Source organism: Myodes glareolus, chromosome 3, assembly GCF_982192425.1.
Source record: "Myodes glareolus chromosome 3, mMyoGla1.1, whole genome shotgun sequence".
In the NCBI taxonomy this organism is placed as follows: Eukaryota; Metazoa; Chordata; class Mammalia; order Rodentia; family Cricetidae; genus Myodes; species Myodes glareolus.
This window is the reverse complement of record NC_142028.1, coordinates 5,569,909-5,575,908: the sequence shown is the minus strand read 5'-3', so window position 1 is coordinate 5,575,908 and position 6,000 is coordinate 5,569,909. Positions and strand designations below refer to the sequence as shown.

Sequence of the window (6,000 nt, the reverse complement as noted above, 5' to 3'; positions counted from 1 at the left end):
TTTAGGGCAGGGACTGGAGAGATGGCCAAACAGTTAAGCTCCTCTGCTGCTTTTTTGTAGGAACACTGAGTTCAGTTTCCAGCTCCTACCTCACAGCTGCCACTAACTCCAATGCCAATAGCTGCAAGTGAAACCCAGTGCTTCTCGCCTCCATGCGCGTGCACACACATACATACACATAATTAAAAATAATAATAAAATAGCCAGGCGTGATGGCGCACGTCTTTAATTCCAGCACTCAGGTGGCCGAGACAGGCAGATCTCTGTTCCTGGTGTACAGAGCCAGTTTCAGGACAGCCAGGAAAACACAGAGAATCCCTTCTGAAAAAATAAACAAAAATAATAATCTTGTAAAAAACAGATTAGTGCTGGGTTTGGTAGTGTGGGCCTGCAATCCCAGCCACTAGGAAGGCCAAAGCCGGAGGATAACAATTTTAAGATCAGCTTTGCGGATATACTGAGATCCTGTCTCAAAACAAAAACAAAATGTAAACAGTAAAATTTCCGCTCTGCCTGGAGAGTCCATTTTATTTGCCTGAAAGCTTGCGTGGTATGTGAGGTTTTACTTATTTTTGTGGCTATGTGAATAAGCAACCACGTGGTTGAGCGCCACCAGAGCTAGGGTGACCGCGTCTGAGATCCCCGAGTCCTCCCAGTCTCTGCCAAGTCCTCAGTTTCCCCCAGGGGCCCTCGCTGCTGGGTCCGAGGCCTTCAGGGCCTTTGCTTTCCCCTTCCCGCCGGTCGCGTCCGCCCCGTCCGGGACACAGAGGCGGCTCTGCCTTAAAAAGGGAGGCCCTCGGGTGAGCGGCGCTTCCGACCCGGGAGGAGCCGCGACGCGACCCGACCCTACCGCTCTCCTCCTCCCACCTCTCTCCCCGCCCGGCTGACCGCAGCCCGCACGGCCGCGCTTCCCACCGACGCCCACTTCCAGCTCCGCCGGGCTCCGCCAGGAATGCGGGAGAACCCGGCGGCGCCTCGGAGTGACCGCGCGCCGGACCAATCAGCGGGCCGCGGGCGCGAGGCCACGCCCCCTCCGCCCCTGGGGCGGGTTCCCGCCGGGGACGGGGCGGAGCGCGGTGGGGCGAGCCGCGGAGGACCGAGGGGAGGCGGTACCTGGGAGGCGGTGATGTCAACCCGGCGCTGTGCTCTGTCCCGGGCTCCTGTCGCCGCCTAGGTCGCGGGGCGACCGCCGCGGGAGCAGCGATCTGGCAGCCGGGCCGGCGCCGGGAGGCGGGACTGCAACTTGTGGAGCTCGGTGGCCCTCCGCCGCAGGTAAGCCGGCGGGCGGTCCCTCTTGCGACCCGGGGATCCCCGCTTCGGGGAGTGGGGGGCAGCCTCGGGGTGACTGGAAGGGGCTCGTCTGGGGCTTCGGGGCCCCCTCACAGCACAGAACTCTGGTTAGGGCGGTGCGCTTCAAGCTCACACTCCGGGACTCCCCACCACAGACTCCAATCGGGAAAATGTGCTCACACTCGGGCTCCCCCTGCACACCACAGTCTCCGGTCAGGGCAGTGTGCTCCCAGCGCACACCCAGACTCTGATCCACAGACTCCAGTTGGGAAAATGTGCTCACACCCGGGCTCCCCCTGCACACCACAGACTCCAGTCCGAGCAGCGTGCTCCCAGCGCACACCCAGACTCTGATCCACAGACTCCAGTCAGGGTAGGGTGCTCCCAGCTCACACCCAGATTCTCATCCACAGACTCCAGTCGGGAGAATGTGCTCACACCCGGGCTCCCCCTGCACACCAGTCTCCAGTCAGGGAAAATGTGCCCCCAGCGTACACACAGGACTCCCTTTCACACCCCTCAGACTTCAGTCAGGAAAGTGTGATCCGATGCGAGCTCCTACCCCGGGACTCCCCATCACAGACTCCAATCACGGAAGTTTGCTCCTAGCTCACACCCGGTCTACCTTCCCCACCACAGACTCCAGTCAGGGCAGTGTGCTGGGACCCGAACACCCCAGAACTCTAGTCAGAGATGTGTGCACAGTCTTACACCATGACCCTACCATGCCACAGACTCAGCCAGGGAAGTGTGCGCCCAGCTCACACCCCAGACTCCCCTCCCTACCACATCACAGACTCTGACACCACAGAACTCCAGCCAGGGAAGTGTGGAACCCCATACCCCAGAGTCTCCACCACACCGCACTCCAATCAGGGAACTGGAGTGGAGCCCCGACTGCCTGTATAATACCACAGAGCTCCAGTCTTGGAAAGCGTGCTAAGACCCTGAAGCTCAGTTTTCCCGTAATATTACAGAGTGCCCATTAGGGATGGATGCTCGAACCCTGGATCCCACACTTACAGACCCAGCAGGGAAGTGCATGTGTGGGTGGGATAGGTGGAAAGACTATTTCAAAACGCCACACATATTTTTGTTAATCATCCCAAGAAAATAAAGAGAAAACAGCTCCATCTTCTCCGTTCCTTTACAGGGCACTCTGTGTTTAAGGGAAAGAGTATCAGCCAGATTCTTACACAGCCCAGCCAGGGGCCGAGAAATTCGCTTGAGGCAGATTCACCTTTGTGGGAAAACTGGTTTCTTGAGGGCACAGTTCTCAGTCTATTGCTGTTTAAACACCACTAAGGTCTTGCCTGGGGCTTCTTGAGGAAGGTCGGATGAAGGCTGTGAGGTGTGTTTTCGGGGTTCATTTTGAGAGAAAGGAGCTTAAATTTTATTCCTTTTAAAACAGGAGTTCACTATGGCTCTGGCTGGCCTGAAACTCACTGTGTAGACCAGGCTGGCCTCAGACTCACAGAAATCTGCCTGTCTCTGCTTTCCGAGTGCTGGGTAAGAGTCTGTGCCAGCACCCTGGTCAGGAAGAAGGCTTGGTGTACAAACTCTTTGTAATAAGATTATGACCTTTTCTGATATGGGGGACAGACACAAGCCCTTGCTTCGGTAAGACCTGAGAACAGTGCAAAGGGAACCCAAAAAGTCTGTTAACTGGAGAAAGCAGTTGTCTTGGTAGGATTCTGATTTTTATTTCTTGTTTCAAACCCTTTTCTCTTGCTTGGAGATTTTCTTTCTGGGGGAAGATCATCTCTGAACGCACCGACCCTAACCCTGGCTCTATCAGTGTTTCACGGCTCTTTCCTTTAGAGCGAGAATTCTGGTGAATTCTCCTTCCCCTTTCAGGGCAGCGGTTCCTCAGCTGTGAGGATTCTCTGGTTGCCAGGTCTGGAGGAAGGAGGAATGGACTTCATTGTTAGTCAAAAGCTGCATCCCAGACTCTGACCTGAAGGGCACTTCCAGGAGCTGGGGAAAGAAAGTCCTTATATTATGTCTAGTAAGCCCAAGTCAGGAAGTGTGGGGATGGAGGACTTTAAAGGTAGAATTTAAAAGATGTCTCCATAGCCACACAGCCAAAATGTCTCCATCGTCAATCCTGGAAGTGACATTTGTGTTTGCTTTGCTTTGTTTCCAAAACACCTTGGTCCAGTATTGTTCTCAGTTCCTGAAATAATGAAATAGCACAGGGTAGGCAACCAGGATTTCCCCACTCCCCTCTCCTTTGAGACAGGCTCTCACCGTGTAGCCCAGGCTGGCCTTGAGCTTTTGGTCTCCTTGCCCGCTCTGTCATCACGTGTGTGTGCCATCATACACACAGACTTTCTGAAAAGGGAACATGCGTTTTATAGGAATAGAACACTTTTAAGTTTGGTGTGTGTTTTTGGACTAAGCCAAAAAATAGCTAATGGTGCAGCAATAATATTGAAGAAAATTTTGGTCTTTATGTTCAGTGAAAGTATATACAACATGCTGTATTTTCTCGTGCACTTTTCTTTATATCAGGAAAGAGATGTGGAGTTTCCTGTGGGCGCTTAGTTGAGCACTGTGTAGCACTGGCTAATAACAGTATCTAGACGCAACTCTCAGCTACAAGATTGAACCCCAAAACCATGCAAATCAAGTGAAAACTATCTTTAGGGTGTGTGTGTGTGTGTGTTTGTATAATATATGTTTCTTGAAGAGTTTTAAAACAGCTTTTTTGAGTAATAACAATTTAACTGTACATCCTTAATTTGAAATACTATTTCTCTTTTTCAGTACATGTTTATGAGGGCAGATGGGGTATATAGTAAGACGTGGTACTTTTATTTTTTATTTCATGTGTTTGCGCTTAATTGCCTCTGTGTGTGTGTGTGTGTGTGTGTGTGTGTGTGTGTGTGTGTACCCCATGCTGCACAGTACCCAAGGAGCCTGGAAGAGGGTGTCAGAATCCCTAGAACTGGAATTATAGAGAGCTGCAAAGCCCCACATGGGTGCTGGGGACAGAACCCTGGTTCTGTGTAGGGATCGTGAGGATTCTTCACTGCTGAGCCATCGCTCCAGCCCCAGCGTGGCACTGTTAAAGAGTCTTGGGCCAGAGATAGCTCAGTGGGTAAAGGCACTCGCTGCCAGATCTGGTCTCTGGGACCCAGAATAGTAGGAAAGGACTGAGTGCCCCAAGCTGTCTTCCAGTCTCAGCTCCTTAGAATATATACACAATAAATACACGTACACAGAAAATTAAAGTTGTTAAAAGATATATAGGTTAATTAAGAAAGGTGAAATAGGTTTTGGCTCAATTCCTTTTGATAAACAACTATTACTGTTTTAACATTGAAATGAGAGGCAGTTGGCATTACTGGGCAAGAGACTTGAAATAATTTATCTATTTTTATTTTATACACAGTGGCGTTTTGCCTGCATGTCTATCTTTGTGAGGTGTCAGATCACTTGGAAACGTATTACAGGCAGTTGTTAGCTACCCTGCATGTGCTGGGATCTGAACCCCAGTCCTCTGGAAGAGCAGCCAGTGCTCTTGACCACTGAGCTTTCTCTTTGGTCCCTAAAACCCTTTTTATATCCTTGGACTATTTATATTTTATAGTTAATTATTCCGATAATTTGTTATATTAAAATTGAGTTTTTGAGGTTTTCATCCAATTTTTAAGGTATCTCTATTCTAAACAACTCAATTTTCACACTTAACTGAAGGAAAACCTTATTCAACGTTCTGTCTTTTCAGAGATATTTCATGTCTCTGTCCTGGTTTGAATTACCTTTAAAGACAGTGACTTTAAATGAGTTGGTTAATTTATATGGACTGCATATCCATTCATACTTGGGTCTGTGTCTTGATTTCCTTTTCTTTTGTGTATGTGTGCCTGCATGTATGTGCGCATGTGTGCATGTATGTGTGGAAGGCCAGGGGTAGATGTTAGGTGTCATCTTCAGATTCCCATCCCCTCCCCAAATAAAGACAATTTATTTCCGTTTAACATGCACAGATGTTTTGCCTACACGTATGTCTGTGCGCCACATGCACACCTAGAGCCCTTGAAGGCCCAAAGAAGGCATTGGAGCACCTAGAACCGGAGTTCCAGAAGTTTGTGAGCTCTCATTTGGCTACAGGAAATCAAGCTGAGTTCTCTGTCATTCCCCACAGTTCTAATGTCGAGTTTAAACAAGAGATGTGAAGTTACTAAGTTAGAGCTCCATTTTGGTGATGAGTGGTGTTTACTGAACAAAGTGTCTCCTGGCCAGCATTTTGCAGCAACCAAAAGTTCATAAAATTACAATTAAATCAATTATCAAACTGTCCAAAAACTTGTGTGGGCTTTTATGGTTCCCTCATCTGTTGTATTACTTACTGCTCAGATTTACTGCAGTGCATGTCAGAACCTATTGCCTGCTCACCCCTGCAGCTTTTGCCACATATATCACAGAGATTAATACCTCATTAAATAAAGCTCATGGCTTAAAAAAAAAAAACAAACAAACCCTAAACTCGATTAACCCACCGCACAGAATTCAAAGACTTCTCTTTTTTGCATTCTTTGGTATGCAGTAATCATATTGTTATTAGAAAGCAAAGTGGGGAGGGTTCCTTTTCTGTTTCATCTTCTGCTTTAAGGAACCGAAATACCAAACAGTTGGATTTTTAGATTAAAAATCGGCCTCTCTGAAAAGATTTATGTTTCCATGCTTGTTACGCAGTTTCAG

General features: G+C 49.0%; 1 protein-coding gene across 20 annotated transcripts in view; it reads left to right on the top strand.

The window, feature by feature from the left end:
* Window positions 1–1,114: 1,114 nt before the first annotated feature.
* Ppfibp1 (PPFIB scaffold protein 1) overlaps window positions 1,115–6,000 on the top strand; it is a 142,898-nt gene continuing 138,012 nt past the window's right edge. For 16 of the 20 annotated variants that reach the window (XM_085687375.2, XM_085687380.2, XM_085687388.2 and 13 more), the window contains exon 1: window positions 1,115–1,272. The gene's annotated coding sequence lies outside the window, so the exon portion shown is untranslated. The remainder of the gene's footprint in view (window positions 1,273–6,000) is intronic. The other 4 variants (XM_085687391.2, XM_085687390.2, XM_085687389.2 and 1 more) reach the window with 1 other exon arrangement.